The sequence below is a fragment of the Nerophis lumbriciformis genome, linkage group LG35 (genome assembly GCF_033978685.3).
Source record: "Nerophis lumbriciformis linkage group LG35, RoL_Nlum_v2.1, whole genome shotgun sequence".
NCBI classification, from domain to species: domain Eukaryota; kingdom Metazoa; phylum Chordata; class Actinopteri; order Syngnathiformes; family Syngnathidae; genus Nerophis; species Nerophis lumbriciformis.
This window is the reverse complement of record NC_084582.2, coordinates 1676115-1701659: the sequence shown is the minus strand read 5'-3', so window position 1 is coordinate 1701659 and position 25545 is coordinate 1676115. Positions and strand designations below refer to the sequence as shown.

Genomic DNA, 25545 nt, shown 5'->3' with positions numbered 1-25545 from the left:
TAGATATATAAAGATTTGTGTTTACAACATTAATAATATATACATACTATGCAAATATAAAAAAGCTTGGTGTGAAAAATGAGGTCACAATTTCACAATAAAAACGTAGAATGTTGGCAGTATTATAATAAAAGTCGTAATTTTACTCAACGCAAGTCAACATTTTACAAGAAAAACTGAACATTTGTGCAATATTCTGATAAAAGTTGGAATTTTAGTCAATAACAGTCGCAATTTTACAAGAAAAAGCTTAACATTTTGGCAACTTTATGAAAAGAGTCGTAATTTTACTCGACAAAAGTCACAATTTTATAAGAAAACTTAAAAATGTTCCCAATATTATAATAAAAATCGACATTTTTACTTGGCAAAATTGTGACACGAATCATCATTTTACCCAAAAAATTTCACTATTTTAAAAGAACAACAAAAAAATTGGCAATGTGGTGATAAAAGTCGGAATTTTATATGACAAACGTCACTATTTTGCATTAAAAAGTAGTAATTTTACATTAAAAAAAAGTAATAATTTTACGAGAAAACATTGCAATATTACAGAAACAGAAAGGATATGAGAAATTGTTCCCAATTTTATAAGAAAAAAGTCGACACATTGTGAGAAAATGTTATATATATATATATATATATATATATATATATATATATATATATATATATATATATATGTATATATATATATACATATATATATATATATTTATTTAATAATATTTTTATATTTTTTTGTTTATAATTGGTTTAAAATCTTTATTTTTATATATTTTAATTATTTACTTCAAGTTATTACAGTATGTCCCTTTATACATATTTATCATTTTATATTTTTTATAAATTTTGGCCAAAGGGGGCGCATTTCAATTCCTCACACACACTTGTTATTACATACGTTGGCCAGAGCGGGAGCTCTTCAATTTCTACACACACTTGTTATTTCATATGTTGACCAGAGCGGGAACACTTTTAAAACCGACACACAGTAAATTTGAAAAAATCCCTAATTTTTGGGACCACCCTAATTTTGATAGATTTCACCACCAGGGGTGCAAATGAGACATTCTCTATTAGATGCAATGGTTTTCCGTATTGGGACCATGATTACTGTCCTAACTTGTTCACCGATCCTCATATGGACGGTACTTTTCCTTGTTGGTGTCTCGAGAAGGGTAGAAATACAAGAACACACACACACACACACACACACTGACGTTCTTGTATTTCTTACCTTCTTGAGACCTCTGAAAAATGCCTATCTCTTTAGCACCACCCTTTCTAGAAATATAAAGATTTGTATTCACAACATTAATAATATATATAAATACTATGCAAACATAAAAAAGCTTGTTGTGAAAAATTAGTTGGAATTTCACAAGAAAACCTTGGAATTTTGGCAGTAATAATAATAAAATAATAATAAAAGTTGTAATTTTTCTCAACGCAAGTCAAAAATTTTCAAGAAAAACTAAACATTTGTGCAATATTATGATAAAAGTTAAAATTTTACTCAATAACAGTCGCAATTTTACAAGAAAAAGCTTAACATGGTGGCAACTTTATGAAAAGAGTCGTAATTTTACTTGACAAAAGTCACAATTTTATAAGAAAACTTAAAAATGTTCCCAATATTATAATAATAATCGACATTTTTACTTGGCAAAATTATGACACAAATCATAAATTTACCCAAAAAATTTCACTATTTTAAAAGAACAACAAAAAAATTGGCAATGTTGAGATAAATGTCTGAATTTTATATGACAAACGTCACTATTTTGCATTAAAAAGTAGTAATTTTACATTTAAAAAAAAGTAATAATTTTACGAGAAAATATTGCAATATTACAGAAACAGAAAGGATATGAGAAATCGTTCCCAATTTTATAAGAAAAAAGTCGACACATTGTGAGAAAATTTATTTATATATATATATTTATTTAATAATATTTTTATATTTTTTTGTTTATAATTGGTTTAAAATCTTTATTTTTATATATTTTAATTATTTACTTCAAGTTATTACAGTATGTCCCTTTATACATATGTATCATTTTATGTTTTTTATAAATTTTGGCCAAAGGGGGCGCATTTCAATTCCTCAGACACACTTGTTATTACAAATGTTGGCCAGAGGGGGAGCTCTTCAATTTCTACACACACTTGTTATTTCATATGTTGACCAGAGGGGGAACACTTTTAAAATCGACAAACAGTCAATTTGAAAAATCCCTCTCTTTTTTTGGGACCACCCTCGTTTTGATAGATTTCACCACCAGGGGTGCAAATGAGACATTCTCTATTAGATGCAATGGTTTTTCCGTATTGGGACCATGATTACTGTCCTAACTTGGTCACCGGTCCTCATATGGACGGTACTTTTCCTTGTTGGTGTCTCAAGAAGGGTAGAAATACAAGAACACACACACACACACACACACACTGACGTTCTTGTTTTTCTTATCTTCTTGAGACCTCTGAAAAATGCCTACCTCTTTAGGACCACCCTTTCTAGATATATAAAGATTTGTATTCACAACATTAATAATATATAAATACTATGCAAATATAAAAAAGCTTGTTGTGAAAAATTAGTTGGAATTTCACAAGAAAACCTTGGAATTTTGGCAGTAATAATAATAAAATAATAATAAAAGTTGTAATTTTTCTCAACGCAAGTCAAAAATTTTCAAGAAAAACTAAACATTTGTGCAATATTATGATAAAAGTTAGAATTTTACTCAATAACAGTCGCAATTTTACAAGAAAAAGCTTAACATTGTGGCAACTTTATGAAAAGAGTCGTAATTTTACTCGACAAAAGTCACACTTTTATAAGAAAACTTAAAAATGTTCCCAATATTATAATAATAATCAAAATTTTTACTTGGCAAAATTATGACACAAATCATCATTTTACCCAGAAAATTTCACTATTTTACAAGAACAACAAAAAAATTGGCAATGTTGTGATAAAAGTCGGAATTTTATATGACAAACTACTACACTATTTTGCATTAAAAAGTAGTAATTTTACATTTAAAAAAGTAATAATTTTACGAGAAAATATTGCAATATTACAGAAACAGAAAGGATATGAGAAATCGTTCCCAATTTTATAAGAAAAAAGTCGACACATTGTGAGAAAATTTATTTATATATATATATTTATTTAATAATATTTTTATATTTTTTTGTTTATAATTGGTTTAAAATCTTTATTTTTATATATTTTAATTATTTACTTCAAGTTATTACAGTATGTCCCTTTATACATATTTATCATTTTATATTTTTTATAAATTTTGGCCAAAGGGGGCGCATTTCAATTCCTCACACACACTTGTTATTACATACGTTGGCCAGAGCGGGAGCTCTTCAATTTCTACACACACTTGTTATTTCATATGTTGACCAGAGCGGGAACACTTTTAAAACCGACACACAGTAAATTTGAAAAAATCCCTAATTTTTGGGACCACCCTAATTTTGATAGATTTCACCACCAGGGGTGCAAATGAGACATTCTCTATTAGATGCAATGGTTTTCCGTATTGGGACCATGATTACTGTCCTAACTTGTTCACCGATCCTCATATGGACGGTACTTTTCCTTGTTGGTGTCTCGAGAAGGGTAGAAATACAAGAACACACACACACACACACACACACTGACGTTCTTGTATTTCTTACCTTCTTGAGACCTCCGAAAAATGCCTACCTCTTTAGGACCACCCTTTCTAGATATATAAAGATTTGTATTCACAACATTAATAATATATAAATACTATGCAAACATAAAAAAGCTTGTTGTGAAAAATTAGTTGGAATTTCACAAGAAAACCTTGGAATTTTGGCAGTAATAATAATAAAATAATAATAAAAGTTGTAATTTTTCTCAACGCAAGTCAAAAATTTTCAAGAAAAACTAAACATTTGTGCAATATTATGATAAAAGTTAAAATTTTACTCAATAACAGTCGCAATTTTACAAGAAAAAGCTTAACATGGTGGCAACTTTATGAAAAGAGTCGTAATTTTACTTGACAAAAGTCACAATTTTATAAGAAAACTTAAAAATGTTCCCAATATTATAATAATAATCGACATTTTTACTTGGCAAAATTATGACACAAATCATAAATTTACCCAAAAAATTTCACTATTTTAAAAGAACAACAAAAAAATTGGCAATGTTGAGATAAATGTCTGAATTTTATATGACAAACGTCACTATTTTGCATTAAAAAGTAGTAATTTTACATTTAAAAAAAAGTAATAATTTTACGAGAAAATATTGCAATATTACAGAAACAGAAAGGATATGAGAAATCGTTCCCAATTTTATAAGAAAAAAGTCGACACATTGTGAGAAAATTTATTTATATATATATATTTATTTAATAATATTTTTATATTTTTTTGTTTATAATTGGTTTAAAATCTTTATTTTTATATATTTTAATTATTTACTTCAAGTTATTACAGTATGTCCCTTTATACATATTTATCATTTTATGTTTTTTATAAATTTTGGCCAAAGGGGGCGCATTTCAATGCCTCAGACACACTTGTTATTACAAATGTTGGCCAGAGGGGGAGCTCTTCAATTTCTACACACACTTGTTATTTCATATGTTGACCAGAGGGGGAGCACTTTCAAAACCGACACACAGTCAATTTGAAAAAAAATCACTAATTTTTGGGACCACCCTATTTTTGATAGATTTCACCACCAGGGGTGCAAATGAGACATTCTCTATTAGATGCAATGGTTTTTCCGTATTGGGACCATGATCCTCATATGGACGGCACTTTTCCTTGTTGGTGTCTCGAGAAGGGTACGGATACAAGAACACACACACACACACACACACACACACACAGGAACATTCCTCCCTGCTTGCTTGCTCCCTCTGTCTGCTGCATTTGTATGGATCCCAGCTGCCACCCGGAATACCAATTACACAGAGTTGGGGTGGGAGGAAGAAGGGATGGGAGGAAATTAACAAGGGAGAGAAGGAATCGCAGAAAAACGGGGGAGAGGGAAAAATGGTGGCCAGACAGGCTCCACTCCACGGTGCGTGGATCCTTCACCCAGGATGCTGCAGAAGCTCACAAGGATGGGAAAATCAAAAAGCGCCTCCATGTGAGAAGAGCTCACATCCCTGATGCTGTGACACTCTAACAGCGGGCGCACGAGGAGGCCGAATCAAAGGGGACCTTTCGGTGGTCTGCACCACGGGGGTGTGGGGGGGGGGGGGGGGGTGTCAAGTCTCTCACAGGTGACATTTTCTATGAGGATTTCTGGAATGAACAAGTCCTCACATCGCCCGTTCCAGGAACACACTGCAAAAACTGGAATCTAAGTAAGATGAAATATCTCAAATAAGGGTGATATTTGCTTATTTTCTGTCTGATAAGATCATTCTTCTCACTAAGCAGAGTTTATGTTAGAGTGTTTTACTTGTTTTAAGGGTTTTGGTCCTAAATGATCTCAGTAAGATATTACAGCTTGTTGCTGAGATTTGATGACCTATATTGAGTAAAACATGCTTGAAACTAGAATATCAAGTGTTGCAAAGCTGTGTCATCAACACTCACAAGTATAAAACTACTTTTTTAAAGTAGTAATTTCTTACTTCAAGCATGAAATAAAAAATCCTGACTTTGACACAATTGTGTCTCATAATTAAAACAGATGACAGCCTTTGCTGTTTTATTTTCAATGAAACAATAGAAAATAGGTACTCATATAGTAGTACAGTTGGCACAGTACAGTAAACTGACAGTTAATATTTAAACATTTAACATTTCTAACAATTTTGAACAGAAATAGTTCATGCACTTTCAGATAAATTCCTCAAAATTACAATGAAAAAATTTTGGGCCTGGGGCCGGGTTGTATATATGCGCACTAATTGACTGAAAGAGCACGCACTTGGCGCGATGATGTCATGTTATCCATGGAAAAATGCATTTTTAGACAATATGATTTCCCTGAGCGGCTAGGAGACCCCGAGAGTAACAAGCTGTTGCCTTGTTGCCTTTCCATTAAGAACAATAAATTAGTTTTTAGTATAAGTTTGCTGGTTTCAAGAAATGTGATGCCGAGCGCATATCATTATGTCAAGATAATGGCACTGGCATTTACAAACCCCGTTTCCATATGAGTTGGGAAATTGTGTTAGATGTAAATATAAACGGAATACAATGATTGGCAAATCCTTTTCAACCCATATTCAGTTGAATATGCTACAAAGACAACACATTTGATGTTCAAACTCATAAACTTTATTATCTTTTTAATAATAATTAACTTAGAATTTCATGGCTGCAACATGTGCCAAAGTAGTTGGGAAAGGGCATGTTCACCACTGTGTTACATGGCCTTTTCTTTTAACAACACCCAATAAATGATTGGGAACTGAGGAAACTAATTGTTGAAGCTTTGAAAGTGGAATTATTTCCCATTCTTGTTTTATGTGGAGCTTCAGTTGTTCAACAGTCCGGGGTCTCCGCTGTCGTATTTTACGCTTCATAATGCGCCACACATTTTCGATGCGAGACAGGTCTGGACTGCAGGCGGGCCAGGAAAGTACCCGCACTCTTTTTTTTACGAAGCCACGCTGTTGTAACACGTGCTGAATGTGGCTTGGCATTGTCTTGCTGAAATAAGCAGGGGCATCCACGGAAAAGGCGGCGCTTAGATGGCAGCATATGTTGTTCCAAAACCTGTATGTACCTTTCAGCATTAATGGCGCCTTCACAGATGTGTAAGTTACCCATGCCTTGGGCACTAATGCACCCCCATACCATCACACATGCTGGCTTTTCAACTTTGCGTCGATAACAGTCTGGATGGTTCGCTTCTCCTTTGGTCCGGATGACACGATGTCGAATATGTCCAAAAACAATTTGAAATGTGGACTCGTCAGACCACAGAACACTTTTCCACTTTGCATGAGTCCATCTTAGATGATCTCGGGCCCAGAGAAGCCGACAACATTTCTGGGTGTTGTTGATAAATGGCTTTTGCTTTGCATAGTAGAGCTTTAACTTGCACTTACAGATGTAGCGACCAACTGTATTTAGTGACAGTGGTTTTCTGAAGTATTCCTGAGCCTATGTGGTGATATCCTTTAGAGATTGATGTCGGTTTTTGATACAGTGCCGTCTGAGGGATGGAAGGTCACGGTCATTCAATGTTGGTTTCCGGCCATGCCGCTTACGTGGAGTGATTTCTCCAGATTCTCTGAACCTTTTGATGATATTATGGACCGTAGATGTTGAAATCCCTAAATTTCTTGCAATTGCACTTTGAGAAACGTTGTTCTTAAACTGTTTGACTATTTGCTCACGCAGTTGTGGACAAAGGGGTGTACCTCGCCCCATCCTTTCTTGTGAAAGACTGAGCATTTTTTGGGAAAGCTGTTTTTATACCCAATCATGGCACCCACCTGTTCCCAATTAGCCTGCACACCTGTGGGATGTTCCAAATAAGTGTTTGATACAGTGACGTGCAGTCACTAGAGGCAGGTGAGGCGGGGCCATCATGGAAAGAAATAAAATGTAAAAAGAAAAAAAATTTATTAAATTGTTATATGTATCCAGTGATTCTACTATAAAGTTATTTTCCATTTAACTTCACCAGTTTTAGATTATTTTTATTCAAAATCGCTGAATTTTCACATTTGCTGTTCAAATACTGAGAAGAGACGGTGCGGTGCGACCGTATTGCTATATGAATTATATTATACATTTCCATAGTTTAGTTAGCTGAGGTATATAATGTACAGTGTATTTTGTCAACAACTGTATGTGTGTAACGTATTTCTTGTGCTGAGCGATCATAAAACGGCTGCAAAAGACGCACTGGCTGAGGCTCGCCTCCTGCACCCCCGCCGTAGAATTGTTATATCAACTAAAGCCCACACTTAAACTTTCCACGTGCAAGATTGAATCTATTTAAAAAAGTTATTTCATAAGAAGCCAAAAAGTGCAAAAACAATAATGTTGGTGTTGGAGGAGTTGTGAATGACTGCAGGGCCACAACATTAGGTACACCTGCAGACTGCAGGTGTACCTAATTCACAACTCCTCCAACACGAACATTATTGTTTTTGCACTTTTTGGCTTCTTATTAAATAACTTTTGTAACCTATTTTCATGGGCTTTCCTCTTTGTGATGTTAAGTTCCTGTTATGCGCTGTTATACAGTATATGCCTTGAGCTCTTATTTTGAAGGCGCTAAGAGCGGAAGTGATGACACGGAGTGGAGCGGAGGTTTTTGAAAGAAGGTAAATAAAGTGGTCCTCATGTAAACAGGAGCCTCCGTGTTTGTTATTTTGTAGTTTCATACAGTATAGGCGACATTTATAAACTCTTGGTTACACTTTTTTAAATAGATTCAATCTTGCACGTGGTAAAGTGAGGACTTTAGTTGCGGCCATGGACTTCATTTATAAGTAAAGGTAAGACCATAATAACGTTTTTTTTTTTAATTAAATGTGCTTTTTTGTGTGCTACAGTTTGTATGTGTAAAGTTAAAGTTAAGTTAAAGTACCAATGATTGTCACACACACACTAGGTGTAATGAAATGTGTCCTCTGCATTTGACCCATCCCCTTGATCACCCCCTGGGAGGTGAGGGGAGCAGTGGGCGGCAGCGGCGCCGCGCCCGGGAATCATTTTTGGTGATTTAACCCCCAATTCCAAGCCTTGATGCTGAGTGCCAAGCAGGGAAGAATGCTGGTATGAGCTTTTAAACATAACCCGTTAACTGCTGCCAATCAAATGGTGAATAAGATACTCTTTAGGGTTCATATGTTTGTAAATCTGACTGTGATGAAGTCAGTGCCTCACCAGCCATCAACCTCACCGCACGTCACTGGTTTGATGAGCATCACCTCACCTTTCCCAACTTCTTCGTCACGTGTTGCTGGCGTCAAATTCTTAAGTTAATGATTATTTGCAACAAACAAAATAAAGTTTATGAGTTTGAACATCAAATATGTTGTCTTTGTAGCATATTCAATTGAATATGGGTTGAAAATGATTCGCAAATCATTGTATTCCGTTTATATATACATCTAACACAATTTCCCAACTCATATGGAAACGGGGTTTGTACTTAATTTAAGAATATTTTTCAACATATTGAGCAAAAAGGTCTCATTTTTTTTTCTACCAAGAAAAGTGCACTTGTTATTAGTGAGAATATACTTATTTTAAGGTATTTTTGGGTTCATTGAGGTTAGCTAATTAGGGCCCGCATGGCCCATTGCAAAAGGACTCCCAAAGGGAGTCCTAATGCAATGGGACATAAGGACCTATTGTTTTTCTAAGGTTTTATTATTATTATTATTATTATTATTATCATTATTCCGCCACCTCTTTGAGCACTAATTTGACCCACTTAACATGCTTCAAAACTCACCATATTTGACCCACACATCAGGACCTGCGAAAATTGTCTTTTATTAAAAAAAACGAACCGCAAAACTCAAAATTGCGCTCTAGCGCCCCCTAGGGAAAAGAAAAACTAGACTGCCTGTAACTCCCACTAGGAAGGTCGGAAAGACATGAAACACAATCCTCTATGTAGGTCTGACTTAGACCTAGTTCTCATAATTTTACATCCTCGGGCTAAAATCAACAGGAAGTTGGCAATTCCCCCTTCAAGACAAAAAAGTACTAAAAACAGTAACTTTTGCCTCTTTGAGCTGTAATTTGACCCCCTTAACACGCTTCAAAACTCACCAAACTGAACACACCTAACCCCAAATCTCAAAATTGTGCTCTAGCGCAATTTTTTAATAAAACGCACATAAAACTGCTCCTCGGATGAAAAAACTGACAAAACTGCCTGTAACTCCCACTGGGAAGGTCGGAGAGACATGAAACAAAAACCTCTATGTAGGTCTTACTTAGACCTACATTTCATAAATTGACAACCCCCAGCAAAAATCAACAGGAAGTTTGCTATTCCCCCTTCAAAACAAATTTTTTGTAAAAACCGGTCACCTTCCTTCAAAAACGAACTCCTCTGAGCGCGTTTGTCGTTTCGCCTTCAAACTAACACAGGAGAGATTGAACCCTTGTGATTACAATGACAGTTGCGCTTTTTTTCTAACTGCTCCGGTTTTGATTTTATGACCCTTCAAAGACCCGCTGCGCTGATGCTGCTGCGCTGCTGTTTTTTTAAGATGGCTGCTTAAAAGCAGGAAGCACCAACGTGCCCACACAATGCAGACAAGGTAGGTACACTAGACAAAAGTCTTGGGACACTTCAGACTAAAAGTAGACAAAAGTATTGGGACACTTAGGACTAGCACCTGCCAAATACGCGGGCCCGACCAACGCTGCTTGCAGCTTTAATTTGACTTGTTTTGGAAAGTCTTGACAAGCCAAATGTTCTTGTTCTATTGGCAGATAATTTTGCTTATTCAAATAAAATACCTCTCATTTTTGTATTTTTTTTTTCTTGCTTTTGAACACTGACTTATTGCAGTGCAGCACGCTTTTATAGCCGTGTATGGACGCCCCCCCCCCCGTGTCACTCCCCCTTCCCTCGCCCGCCCGCTCTCCCCGCGCCACAATGACAACCGTAATGAGCACGCTCGCGTTCGGCACGATCACGCTAATTTGAGAAATTTCCAGCACAAAGACATAATTAGACCAACTAATTAGACTAAGACTTTAGCGCGCAGAGCGCTTCAACTAGTCCGCCTACCTGCTGACGACTAAAATAGGACGCCGGGTTGTCAAACCCATCAGTTAGCGCCGAGTGTTTTGTTTGCGAGGTGACTCACGAAGGCGGGAACATGGTTTAATAACTCCCGAGGGGACGCCGCCGCCGCCGCCCCACCTTTTCCGCCAGCCTGAAAGTTCTCCACCGACTTCGGAAATAGACATCTATCATCGCGGAGCTTTTTTTCTTCCCTGCAAAGAGCCGACCGGGAACGGCGCGATCCGCCAAGACGCATTAATACGTGGCAGAGTGGCACTCCAAGGTGGCACGGACACTTGAAAACACAGCCGGTTCTGGCTGAGATGTTCACAGTGCGCTACAGGTGAAGTGGCGGGCTTCTAATGAAGAATAGGAGGAGAGTACTCCAGAGAGTGGGTGAGGCGAGGGAGGCAGAGAGGTAATTGATTTGTGATGGGAAGTCTCAGGAGGGCACGGCGACTCATCTCCACGGATACAGAAACCCCCGTCAGCCTGCCAGAAGAATGGAATTAATTCTCAGCCTGATTTAAATACATTTTACCGCGGAAGTGATGAGAATATTTCTGTTACCGGGAATGCCCTCCCGGTAACAGTTAGAGATAATCCCTCAGTAGAAGCATCTAAGTCCCATCTTAAAACTCATTTGTATACTCTAGCCCAGTGGTTCTTAACCTGGGTTCGATGGAACCCTAGGGGTTTGGCGTAGGTCGAGACACACCCGACTCATCGTGTAAATACAAACTTCTCCTTATCCGCGTATTACGGATACGACAACAGCAGAAGTCAGACTGATTGGCAGGTGTGTCATTTGTTGTGAGTTTATGCACTGTGTTGGTTTTGTTCTTTGAACAAGGTGATGTTCATGCACGCTTCATTTTGTGCACCAGTAAAAAAAACATGGTAACACTTTAGTATGGGGAACATATTCACCATTAATTAGTTGCTTATTAACATGCAAAATAGTAACATATTGGCTCTTAACTAGTCATTATTAAGTACTTATTAATGCCTTATTCGGCATGGCCTTATTATAACCCTAACCCTCTAAACCTAACCCTAACCAAGTAACTCTAAATGAAGTCTTTGTTACATAGAATATGTTTCCCTCATGTCCAAATAACTCTAAATTAAGTCTTTGTTACTTAGAATATGTTCCCCTAGTGTCCAAATAACTCCAAATTAAATCTTTGTTACTTAGAATATGTTCCCCGAGTGTCCAAATAACTCCAAATTAAATCTTTGTTTCTTAGAATATGTTCCCCTAGTGTCCAAATAACTCTAAATTAAGTCTTTGTTAGTTAGAATATGCTCCCCGAGTGTCCAAATAACTCCAAATTAAATCTTTGTTTCTTAGAATATGTTCCCCTAGTGTCCAAATAACTCGAAATTAAGTCTTTGTTACTTAGAATATGTTCCCCTAGTGTCCAAATAACTCTAAATTAAGTCTTTGTTACTTAGAATATGTTCCCCTAGTGTCAAAATAACTCTAAATTTAGTCTTTGTTACTTCGAATATGTTCCTCTACTGTCCAAATAACTTCAAATTAAGTCTTTGTTACTTAGAATATGTTCCCCTAGTGTCCAAATAACTCTAAATTAAGTCTTTGTTACTTAGAATATGTTCCTCTACTGTCCAAATAACTCCAAATTAAATCTTTGTTACTTAGAATATGTTCCTCTACTGTCCAAATAACTCCAAATTAAATCTTTGTTACTTAGAATATGTTCCTCTACTGTCCAAATAACTCCAAATTAAATCTTTGTTACTTAGAATATGTTCCTCTACTGTCCAAATAACTCCAAATTAAATCTTTGTTACTTAGAATATGTTCCCCTAGTGTCCAAATAACTCTAAATTAAGTCTTTGTTACTTAGAATATGTTCCCCTAGTGTCCAAATAACTCCAAATTAAATCTTTGTTACTTAGAATATGTTCCCCGAGTGTCCAAATAACTCCAAATTAAATCTTTGTTTCTTAGAATATGTTCCCCTAGTGTCCAAATAACTCTAAATTAAGTCTTTGTTACTTAGAATATGTTCCCCTAGTGTCAAAATAACTCTAAATTTAGTCTTTGTTACTTCGAATATGTTCCTCTACTGTCCAAATAACTTCAAATTAAGTCTTTGTTACTTAGAATATGTTCCCCTAGTGTCCAAATAACTCTAAATTAAGTCTTTGTTACTTAGAATATGTTCCCCTAGTGTCCAAATAACTCCAAATTTAGTCTTTGTTACTTCGAATATGTTCCTCTACTGTCCAAATAACTCCAAATTAAGTCTTTGTTACTTAGAATATGTTCCCCTAGTGTCCAAATAACTCTAAATTAAGTCTTTGTTACTTAGAATATGTTCCCCTAGTGTCCAAATAACTCTAAATTAAGTCTTTGTTACTTAGAATATGTTCCCCTAGTGTCCAAATAACTCCAAATTAAATCTTTGTTACTTAGAATATGTTCCCCTAGTGTCCAAATAACTCCAAATTAAATCTTTGTTTCTTAGAATATGTTCCCCTAGTGTCCAAATAACTCTAAATTAAGTCTTTGTTAGTTAGAATATGCTCCCCGAGTGTCCAAATAACTCCAAATTAAATCTTTGTTTCTTAGAATATGTTCCCCTAGTGTCCAAATAACTCGAAATTAAGTCTTTGTTACTTAGAATATGTTCCCCTAGTGTCCAAATAACTCTAAATGTAGTCTTTGTTACTTAGAATATGTTCCCCTAGTGTCCAAATAACACTAAATTTAGTCTTTGTTACTTCGAATATGTTCCTCTACTGTCCAAATAACTTAAAATTAAGTCTTTGTTACTTAGAATATGTTCCCCTAGTGTCCAAATAACTCTAAATTAAGTCTTTGTTACTTAGAATATGTTCCCCTAGTGTCCAAATAACTCTAAATTTAGTCTTTGTTACTTCGAATATGTTCCTCTACTGTCCAAATAACTCCAAATTAAGTCTTTGTTACTTAGAATATGTTCCCCTAGTGTCCAAATAACTCTAAATTAAGTCTTTGTTACTTAGAATATGTTCCCCTCGTGTCCAAATAACTCTAAATTTAGTCTTTGTTACTTCGAATATGTTCCTCTACTGTCCAAATAACTCCAAATTAAGTCTTTGTTACTTAGAATATGTTCCTCTACTGTCCAAATAACTCCAAATTAAATCTTTGTTACTTAGAATATGTTCCTCTACTGTCCAAATAACTCTAAATTAAGTCTTTGTTACTTAGAATATGTTCCCCGAGTGTCCAAATAACTCCAAATTAAATCTTTGTTTCTTAGAATATGTTCCCCTAGTGTCCAAATAACTCTAAATTAAGTCTTTGTTAGTTAGAATATGCTCCCCGAGTGTCCAAATAACTCCAAATTAAATCTTTGTTTCTTAGAATATGTTCCCCTAGTGTCCAAATAACTCGAAATTAAGTCTTTGTTACTTAGAATATGTTCCCCTAGTGTCCAAATAACTCTAAATGTAGTCTTTGTTACTTAGAATATGTTCCCCTAGTGTCCAAATAACACTAAATTTAGTCTTTGTTACTTCGAATATGTTCCTCTACTGTCCAAATAACTTCAAATTAAGTCTTTGTTACTTAGAATATGTTCCCCTAGTGTCCAAATAACTCTAAATTAAGTCTTTGTTACTTAGAATATGTTCCCCTAGTGTCCAAATAACTCTAAATTTAGTCTTTGTTACTTCGAATATGTTCCTCTACTGTCCAAATAACTCCAAATTAAGTCTTTGTTACTTAGAATATGTTCCCCTAGTGTCCAAATAACTCTAAATTAAGTCTTTGTTACTTAGAATATGTTCCCCTCGTGTCCAAATAACTCTAAATTTAGTCTTTGTTACTTCGAATATGTTCCTCTACTGTCCAAATAACTCCAAATTAAGTCTTTGTTACTAAGAATATGTTCCTCTACTGTCCAAATAACTCCAAATTAAATCTTTGTTACTTAGAATATGTTCCTCTACTGTCCAAATAACTCTAAATTAAGTCTTTGTTACTTAGAATATGTTCCCCGAGTGTCCAAATAACTCCAAATTAAATCTTTGTTTCTTAGAATATGTTCCCCTAGTGTCCAAATAACTCTAAATTAAGTCTTTGTTACTTCGAATATGTTCCTCTACTGTCCAAATAACTTCAAATTAAGTCTTTGTTACTTAGAATATGTTCCCCTAGTGTCCAAATAACTCTAAATTAAGTCTTTGTTACTTAGAATATGTTCCCCTAGTGTCCAAATAACTCTAAATTTAGTCTTTGTTACTTCGAATATGTTCCTCTACTGTCCAAATAACTCCAAATTAAGTCTTTGTTACTTAGAATATGTTCCCCTAGTGTCCAAATAACTCTAAATTAAGTCTTTGTTACTTAGAATATGTTCCCCTTGTGTCCAAATAACTCTAAATTTAGTCTTTGTTACTTAGAATATGTTCCCCTTGTGTCCAAATAACTCTAAATGAAGTCTGTGTTACTTAGAATATGTTCCCCTCGTGTCCAAATAACTCTAAATTAAGTCTTTGTTACTTAGAATATGTTCCCCTAGTGTCCAAATAACTCTAAATTAAGTCTTTGTTACTTAGAATATGTTCCCCTCGTGTCCAAATAACTCTAAATTTAGTCTTTGTTACTTAGAATATGTTCCCCTTGTGTCCAAATAACTCTAAATTAAGTCTTTGTTACTTAGAATATGTTCCCCTCGTGTCCAAATAACTCTAAATTTAGTCTTTGTTACTTAGAATATGTTCCCCTCGTGTCCAAATAACTCTAAATTTAGTCTTTGTTACTTAGAATATGTTCCTCTACTGTCCAAATAACTTCAAATTAAGTCTCCGCTCGGGATGGTTTCCTGCTGGCCCCACTATGGACTGGACTCTTACTATTATGTTAGATCCACTATGGACTGGACTCTCACAATATTATGTCAGACCCACTCGACATCCATTGCTTTCGAACTCCTCTAGAGGGGGGGGTTACCCACATATGCGGTCCTCTCCAAGGTTTCTCACAGTCATTCACATCGACGTCCCACTGGGGTGAGTTTTTCCTTGCCCTTATGTGGGCTCTGTACCGAGGATGTTGTTGTGGCTTGTGCAGCCCTTTGAGACACTTGTGATTTAGGGCTATATAGAAACCTCGTTTCCATATGAGTTGGGAAATTGTGTTAGATGTAAATATAAACGGAATACAATGATTTGCAAATCCTTTTCAACCCATATTCAGTTGAATATGCTACAAGGACAACATATTTGATGTTCAAACTGATTAACTTTTTTTTTTTTGCAAATAATCATTAACTTTAGAATTTGATTCCAGCAACACGTGACAAAGAAGTTGGGAAAGGTGGCAATAAATACTGATAAAGTTGAGGAATGCTCATCAAACACTTATTTGGAACATCCCACAGGTGAACAGGCAAATTGGGAACAGGTGGGTGCCATGATTGGGTATAAAAGTAGATTCCATGAAATGCTCAGTCATTCACAAACAAGGATGGGGCGAGGGTCACCACTTTGTCAACAAATGCGTGAGCAAATTGTTGAACAGTTTAAGAAAAACCTTTCTCAACCAGCTATTGCAAGGAATTTTTTTGCAAATAATAATTAAGTTAGAATTTCATGGCTGCAACACGTGCCAAAGTAGTTGGGAAAGGGCATGTTCACCACTGTGTTACATGGCCTTTCCTTTTAACAACACTTAGTAAACGTTTGGGAACTGAGGAGACACATTTTTGAAGCTTCCCAAGTGGAATTATTTCCCATTCTTGCTTGATGTACAGCTTAAGTTGTTCAACAGTCCGGGGGTCTCCGTTGTTGTATTTTAGGCTTCATAATGCGCCACACATTTTCAATGGGAGACAGGTCTGGACTACAGGCAGGCCAGTCTAGTACCCGCACTCTTTTACTATGAAGCCACGTTGATGTAACACGTGGCTTGGCATTGTCTTGCTGAAATAAGCAGGGGCGTCCATGTTAACGTTGCTTGGATGGCAACATATGTTGCTCCAAAACCTGTATGTACCTTTCAGCATTAATGGCGCCTTCACAGATGTGTAAGTTACCCATGTCTTGGGCACTAATACACCCCCATACCATCACACATGCTGGCTTTTCAACTTTGCGCCTATAACAATCCGGATGGTTCTTTTCCTCTTTGGTCCGGAGGACACGACGTCCACAGTTTCCAAAAACAATTTGAAATGTGGACTCGTCAGACCACAGAACACTTTTCCACTTTGTATCAGTCCATCTTAGATGAGCTCGGGCCCAGCGAAGCCGACGGCGTTTCTGGGTGTTGTTGATAAACGGTTTTCGCCTTGCGTAGGAGAGTTTTAACTTGCACTTACAGATGTAGCGACTGACTGTAGTTACTGACAGTGGGTTTCTGAAGTGTTCCTGAGCCCATGTGGTGATATCCTTTACACACTGATGTCGCTTGTTGATGCAGTACAGCCTGAGGGATGGAAGGTCACGGGCTTAGCTGCTTACGTGCAGTGATTTCTCCACATTCTCTGAACCCTTTGATGATATTACGGAGCGTAGATGGTGAAATCCCTCAATTCCTTGCAATAGCTGGTTGAGAAAGGTTTTTCTTAAACCGTTCAACAATTTGCTCACGCATTTGTTGGCAAAGTGGTGACCCTCGCCCCATCCTTGTTTGTGAATGACTGAGCATTTCATGGAATCTACTTTTATACCCAATCATGGCACCCACCTGTTCCCAATTTGCCTGCACACCTGTGGGATGTTCCAAATAAGTGTTTGATGAGCATTCCTCAACTTTATCAGTATTTATTGCCACCTTTCCCAACTTCTTTGTCACGTGTTGCTGGCATCAAATTCTTAAAGTTAATGTTTATTTGCAAAAAATAAATAAAAGTTAATCAGTTTGAACATCAAATATGTTGTCTTTGTAGCATATTCAACTGAATATGGGTTGAAAAGGATTTGCAAATCATTGTATTCCGTTCATATTTACATCTAACACAATTTCCCAACTCATATGGAAACGGGGTTTGTAGTACATGGATCGTTTTGAACAGCACAACAGTCGGCGTTTATACCCCAGCAGGTTCCAGAAGGAGCATGAACTCATTCTTGCATCAGCACTTTGTGTCCGGACTCCATTGAGCAGATTCTGTATACGAGCGAGACAGGCTGGTGTTTGTCAGGGCTAATTCCCTGTCAGGTGGTATCGCCCCAAAGGGCTCGGTGCACCTCTGGATCAACAGTCGGCACAGGGTGCTCCTCTCAACACTGGCTGGCCCTAAATCACATCATTCATATTCATGCACGATGCACAAAGATACCTTCGCCCACCTCTCCAGAGGCCTCATCACTGCAGCCCAAACACTGCAGCAAGTATGCATCTTTGATAGCGGGTTTAAAAGCTATTAGATCATATGGCTATAAAGTATGCATGCAGACTATACACCAGCTCTCTCCTGTCAAAGACTTTGCCTCGGCGGGATTACTGACATAAATAAACCATAAGCAAATACCAAATAAAGCACACAATTGGGGGAATGGAAACACGAGCGCATCCACACCTCAGAGACGGATCTCAAAGAGGCAGGTTACACAACGCGCCATTTGAATATAAAAGGAAAAATAACACTTGTTGGGACGCGTCTGCAATATTTAGCCAAACATGACAGAAATATTGTCTTCAAGCATCGACAGGAAGTGCAATAAACACACAGCTGACGGACAGGAGGCAAAGAACTTCACGCAATTATTTTTGAGACACATCTTTTCCTTAGTGTTTCTGTTAAGTGCACTTAAAATGTCAAGTGACAGTTTCTTTTTTTTAGTGTTACACCTTAATCATCATTTTACAGTTTTATGTTAAAAACCTCTGGATTGGCAGACCGGGGTGGTGGTTCCTCTCTTTAAGAAGGGGAACCGGAGGGTGTGTTCCAACTATCGTGGGATCACACTCCTCAGCCTTCCCGGTAAGGTCTATTCAGGTGTACTGGAGAGGAGGCTACGCCGGATAGTCGAACCTCGGATTCAGGAGGAACAGTGTGGTTTTCGTCCTGGTCGTGGAACTGTGGACCAGCTCTATACTCTCGGCAGGGTCCTTGAGGGTGCATGGGAGTTTGCCCAACCAGTCTACATGTGCTTTGTGGACTTGGAGAAGGCATTCGACCGTGTCCCTCGGGAAGTCCTGTGGGGAGTGCTCAGAGAGTATGGGGTTTCGGACTGTCTGATTGTGGCGGTCCGCTCCCTGTATGATCAGTGTCAGAGCTTGGTCCGCATTGCCGGCAGTAAGTCGGACACGTTTCCGGTGAGGGTTGGACTCCGCCAAGGCTGCCCTTTGTCACCGATTCTGTTCATAACTTTTATGGACAGAATTACTAGGCGCAGTCAAGGCGTTGAGGGGATCCGGTTTGGTGGCTGCAGGATTAGGTCTCTGCTTTTTGCAGATGATTTGGTCCTGATGGCTTCATCTGGCCAGGATCTTCAGCTCTCACTGGATCGGTTCGCAGCCGAGTGTGAAGCGACTGGGATGAGAATCAGCACCTCCAAGTCCGAGTCCATGGTTCTCTCCCGGAAAAGGGTGGAGTGCCATCTCCGGGTTGGGGAGGAGATCTTGCCCCAAGTGGAGGAGTTCAAGTACCTCGGAGTCTTGTTCACGAGTGAGGGAAGAGTGGATGGTGAGATCGACAGGCGGATCGGTGCGGCGTCTTCAGTAATACGGACGCTGTATCGATCCGTTGTGGTGAAGAAGGAGCTGAGCCGGAAGGCAAAGCTCTCAATTTACCGGTCGATCTACGTTCCCATCCTCACCTATGGTCATGAGCTTTGGGTTATGACCGAACGGACAAGATCACGGGTACAAGCGGCCGAAATGAGTTTCCTCCGCCGGGTGGCGGGGCTCTCACTTAGAGATAGGGTGAGAAGCTCTGTCATCCGGGAGGAGCTCAAAGTAAAGCCGCTGCTCCTCCACATCGAGAGGAGCCAGATGAGGTGGTTCGGGCATCTGGTCAGGATGCCACCCGAGCGCCTCCCTAAGGAGGTGTTTAGGGCACGTCCGACCGGTAGGAGGCCACGAGGAAGACCCAGGACACGTTGGGAAGACTATGTCTCCCGGCTGGCCTGGGAACGCCTCGGGATCCCCCGGGAGGAACTGGACGAAGTGGCTGGGGAGAGGGAAGTCTGGGCTTCCCTGCTTAGGCTGCTTCCCCCGCGACCCGACCTCGGATAAGCGGAAGAAGATGGATGGATGGATGGATGTTAAAAAAAAGAACCTAATAAATAAATAAATACCGTATTTTTCGGATTATAAGTCGCAGTTTTTTTCATAGTTAGGGTTAGGGTTAGTGACATAACCTCTGGAGCGACTTATGTGTGAAATTATTAAAGGGGAACATTATCACCAGACCTATGTAAGCGTCAATATTAGGGATGTCCCGATCCAGGTTTTTGCACTTCCGATCCGATACCGATACTGACCGATACCGATACTGACCGATACTGGTCTAGCCGAGCATGTATTAAAGTTTAAAGTTATTTAGCCTACTTAGTTGTCAGAATCATGTTGAAAAGGGTTTTAGTACTCTTGATAACAACTAGCCAGCTGAATTAGGGGAGTTTGAATAATACACAATGGTTGGTAACAAGAAACTGACCTGTTTATTCAAGGATAAACACAAAATAGACAAAATTATACATGACAAACAGAAATGGCATCATTGAACTAGGGCTGGGCGATATGGCCTTTTTTTAATATTGCGATATTTTAAGGCCATATTGCGATACACGATATATATCTCGATATTTTGCCTTAGCCTTGAATGAACACTTGATGCATATAATCACAGCAGTATGATGATTCTGTGTTTTGATTGATTGATTGAGACTTTTATTAGTAGGTTGCACAGTGAAGTACATATTCCGTACAATTGACCACTAAATGGTAACACCCCAATAAGTTTTTCAACTTGTTTAAGTCGGGGTCCACTTAAATTGATTCATGATACAGATATATACTATCAGATATATACTATCATCATAATACAGTCATCACACAAGATAATCACATTGAATTATTTACATTATTTATAATAAAGGGTGTGGAGGGGGGCGCCGGATGTAAGTGTCAAAAAGACAGCCAAAAGAGTTTGATATGAGAATAAATCTAAAGTTAAAATATAGGGTAGAAATGCACCCATTTGCAGGAAATGTAGTCTTGATTTTCAAAATTTTCTTTCAAGGCTTGCATGTCTACATTAAAACATTCTTCTTCATACTGCATTAATATATGCTACTTTTAAACTTTCATGCAGAGAAGGAAATCACAACTAAAAAAAAATCACTATTTTTTTCATACGGTGTTGATGTGGAAATGTTTGCCTCGGCATTTTGATGGTGTGGACGTGTGGCACCAAATGGAGATAAGCGTCTCGACAGACGTTACAATATTTGAACAATGATGACGAAAACTGTTTTCTCTGTCGTGTCCGTGTGTCGAAAATTGTTATGCGCTTATTTTTTTATTTGATTTTGTACGTGGCATATAATTGCTATGCGCAGAGGAAGCTTAAACAGTGTGCAATTGCACAGGTGCGCACCTTAGAGGGAGCGTTGGTCACACGGCTGCGCTAGCATCACAGCTAACGTTAGCCATGCTGCTACCTCTCTGCTCGGGGAGGACGTATACGTATGTGACGTATGACGTGACAGTATGTGACGTGTGTAAGAAGGTGCGCTTGCTGTCTGTGAGAGGGAGACACAGAAAAGAGTGAGAAGAACCTGTCGTGTAATGCCAGCAGCTAAAAGCATCTGCGTGAGAATCCACAGACCTGTGGATGTGTTGAAGGTGGGCTGGAAAATGCGGTACGGAAATTAGGGTGCAGCAGAAAAGTGGAATGTATTATTTAAATCGGTGCATTGGAAAACACGGACAGGAGTTTTTTTTTAAAACTGGATCTGGATCGGTATTTTCCCATGCCTTGCCGATACGCATTTTTTTTGCAAATATCGGCAGCCGATCCGATCCAAATATCGGATCGGGACATCCCTAGTCAATATATACCTTGATGTTGCAGAAAAAAGACCATATATTTTTTTAACTGATTTCCGAACTCTAAATGGGTGAATTTTGGCGAATTAAACGCCTTTCTATTATCGGGAAGCAATCCGCCATTTTCTCAAACACATCATCGTCGGTGTGTTGTCGGAGGGTGTAACAACACGAACAGGGACGGATTCAAGTTGCACCAGTGGCCCAAAGATGCAAAAGTGGCAAAAAATTGGACGAAATTTGTTCAAAATACGAGGCTGTGGGGAAAGCCGACGAAATGGTCAGTCGTTTGTTCCGCACACTTTACCGACGAAAGCTATGCTACGACAGAGATGGCAAGAATGTGTGGATATCCTGCGACACTCAAAGCAGATGCATTTCCAACGATATAGTCAAAAGAAATCTGCCGCCAGACCCCCGTTGAATCTGCCGGAGTGTGTGAGCAATTCAGGGACAAAGGACCTCGGTAGCACGGCAAGCAATGGCGGCGGTTTGTTCCCGCAGACGAGCGAGCTAAACCCCCTGGATGTCTTGGCTCACACCGTCCCTTATGCAACCGAAAATGATCAAGAGAAGAATATCGACCCTAGCTTCCCTGGCCTGCTGACATCAACTCCAAAACTGGACAGATCAGCTTTCAGGAAAAGAGAGCGGATGAGGGTATGTCTACAGAATATATTAATTGATGAAAACTTTATTCATTACTCGCGGTTTTACGTAAATTATTATACATAAACTGTGTTTACCAATAATTTAGCTTAAAAACATTTATTTTTTTCAATCATTCGAGTACATTCGGGTAGTCTTGTGTAATGCAGTATTTTGTGTCTATTTAGGTATGGTTAACCTGAGTGAAGTCTCCCCATTATTTTGTTACGGGTTGTTAGTTGTTAGTTTCCTTTAATGCCAAACAAACACATACCAATCGTTGGTTAGAAGGCGATCGCCGAATTCGTCCTCGCTTTCTCCCGTGTCGCTGGCTGTCGTGTCGTTTTCGTGGGTTTCGCTTGCATACGGTTCAAACCGATATGACTCAATAGCTTCAGTTTCTTCTTCAATTTGGTTTTCGCTACCTGCCTCCACACTACAACCATCCGTTTCAATACATGTGTGATCTGTTGAATCGCTTAAGCCGCTGAAATCCGAGTCTGAATCCGAGCTAATGTCGCTATAGCTTGCTGTTCTATGCGCCATGTTTGTTTGTGTTGGCTTCACTATGTGACGTCACAGGAAAATGGACGGGTGTATATAACGATGGTTAAAATCAGGCACTTTGAAGCTTTTTTTAGGGATATTGCGTGATGGGTAAAATTTTGAAAAAAAACTTTGAAAAATAAAATAAGCCACTGGGAACTGATTTTTAATGGTTTTAACCCTTCTGAAATTGTGATAATGTTCCCCTTTTAACACATTACTGTAAAATATCAAAAAATATTATTTATCTCATTCACATAAGAGACTAGACGCATATCAGCAATCGTCACACACACACACGTCAACCAATAAAAATTTGGCGGGGGCGGGTCATGGCAGATGTGCATTGTGAAAAAAAAAGATGCTACACTGCAAAAAGTCAGTGTTCAAAAACAAGAAGAAAAAAAAATACAAAAATGAGGAGTATTTTACTTGAACTAAGCAAAATTATCTGCCAATAGAACAAGAACATTTGGCTTGTCAAGACTTTCCAAAACAAGTCAAATTAGCTAACCTCAATGAACCCAAAAATACCTTAAAATAAGTATATTCTCACTAACAACAAGTGCACTTTTCTTGGTAGAAAAAAAAGACCTTTTTACTCAATATGTTGAAAAATATTCTTAAATGAAGTAAATGCTAGTGCCATTATCTTGACATAATGATATGCGCTCGCCATTACATTTCTTGAAACCAGCAAACTTATACTAAAAACTAATGTATTGTTCTTAATGGAAAGGCAACAAGGCAACAGCTTGTTACTCTCAGGGTCTCCTAGCCACTCAGGGAAATCATATGGTCTAAAAATGCATTTTTCCATGGATAACATGACATCATCGCGCCAAGTGGTGTGCTCTTTCAGTCAATTAGTGCGCATATATACAGCCCGGTCCCCGGATACAATATTTTTTATTGTAATTTTGAAGAATTTATCTAAATGTGCATGAACTATTTCTGTTCAAAATTGTTTGAAATGTCACATGTTAAATGTTCAAATATTAACTGTCAGTTTACTGTACTGTGCCAACTGTACTACTATATGAGTACCTATTTTCTATTGTTTCATTGAAAATAAAACAGCAAAGTCCATTTGGCTGTCATCTGTTTTAATTATGAGACACATTTGTGTCAAAATCATGATTTTTTTTTTCATGCTTGAAATAAGAAATTATTACTTTAAAAAAGTATTTTTATACTTGTGAGTGTTGATGACACAGCTTTGCAACACTTGATATTCTAGTTTCAAGCATGTTTTACTCAATATAGGTCATCAAATCTCAGCAACAAGCTGTAATATCTTACTGAGATCATTTAGGAGCAAAACTCTTAAAACAAGTAAAACACTCTAACATAAAATCTGCTTAATGAGAATAATTATCTTATTAGACAGAAAATAAGCAAATATCACCCTTATTTGAGATATTTCATCTTACTTAGATTTCAGTTTTTGCAGTGTACCTGCTACTACTTCCGTACCTATGAAAATGGATAATTTCAACATTGGCGGTAACTTATAAAAACTGAGAAGGGCTGAACAAAAATGGCACCGAAAAGGGAATCATATACTGCAGGTTACAAGCTGGAAGTAGTGAAATATGCAGCAGAAAATAAATACAATTTCCCCCAAAAATGCAACTTATACTCTAGTGCAGGGGTGCTCATTACGTCGATCACGATCTACCGGTCGATCTCGGAGGGTGTGTCAGTCGATCGCCAGCCAGGCATTAAAAAAATAGTCCTAAAAATGAGCGATCATAAATCTTCACTATGACGTCACTTTCGTCACTTGATTGACATTCGCGGCACCCGAGGGTCTTCTGAGATGACGCTGGCTGCTGCCAGCTCATTAAAATTACCGACTGGAAGGCGAGAAACACTTTATTTCAACAGACTCTGGCGCCGTACCTGTCGTCAAAACTCCAAAGACCGACTGCACAGTTGCACAATAAAAGCTCTGCTTCATCCTGCCTGCGCTACCAAAATAAGAGTCTCAGAAAGCTGGCGTGCACAAGCTAGCAAGCTACGGAGTTTGCCGACAATGTATTTCTTGTAAAGTGTATACAAAGGAGTACGGAAGCTGGACAAATAAGATGCCAAAAACCAACCACTTTCATGTGGTATTGGACAGAAAGGAGGACTTTTTTTCTCCTCCATTCGAAAATGCGGACGTTATCATCACTACTGTCTGATTCCAATCAATGCAAGTCATCACAATCAGGTAATACACCAACTTATATTCTTGTCTTCATGAAAGAAAGGAATCTATATGTGTTAAACATGCTTGTATTATCTTTAAACACTTGTAACTTATTAACAATATTAACTATATGTGTTAAACATGCTTGTATTATCTTTAACCACCTTTAAGTTGTTAACAATATTAACTATATGTGTTAAACATGCTTGTTTTATCTTTAACCACTTTTAAGTTGTTAACAATATTAACTATTTGTGTTAAACATGCTTGTATTATTTTTAACCACCTTTAACTTGTTAACAATATTAACTATATGTGTTAAACATGCTTGCATTATCTTTAAACACCTTTAACTTGTTAACAATATTAACTATATGTATTAGACAT

The 25545-nt window shown here is 37.7% G+C and overlaps 1 protein-coding gene across 1 annotated transcript in view; it reads right to left on the bottom strand.

Moving 5' to 3' along the window:
- nexmifb (neurite extension and migration factor b) overlaps positions 1–25545 on the bottom strand; it is a 381629-nt gene that overhangs the window by 295252 nt on the left and 60832 nt on the right. The gene's annotated exons all lie outside the window — the stretch shown is intronic.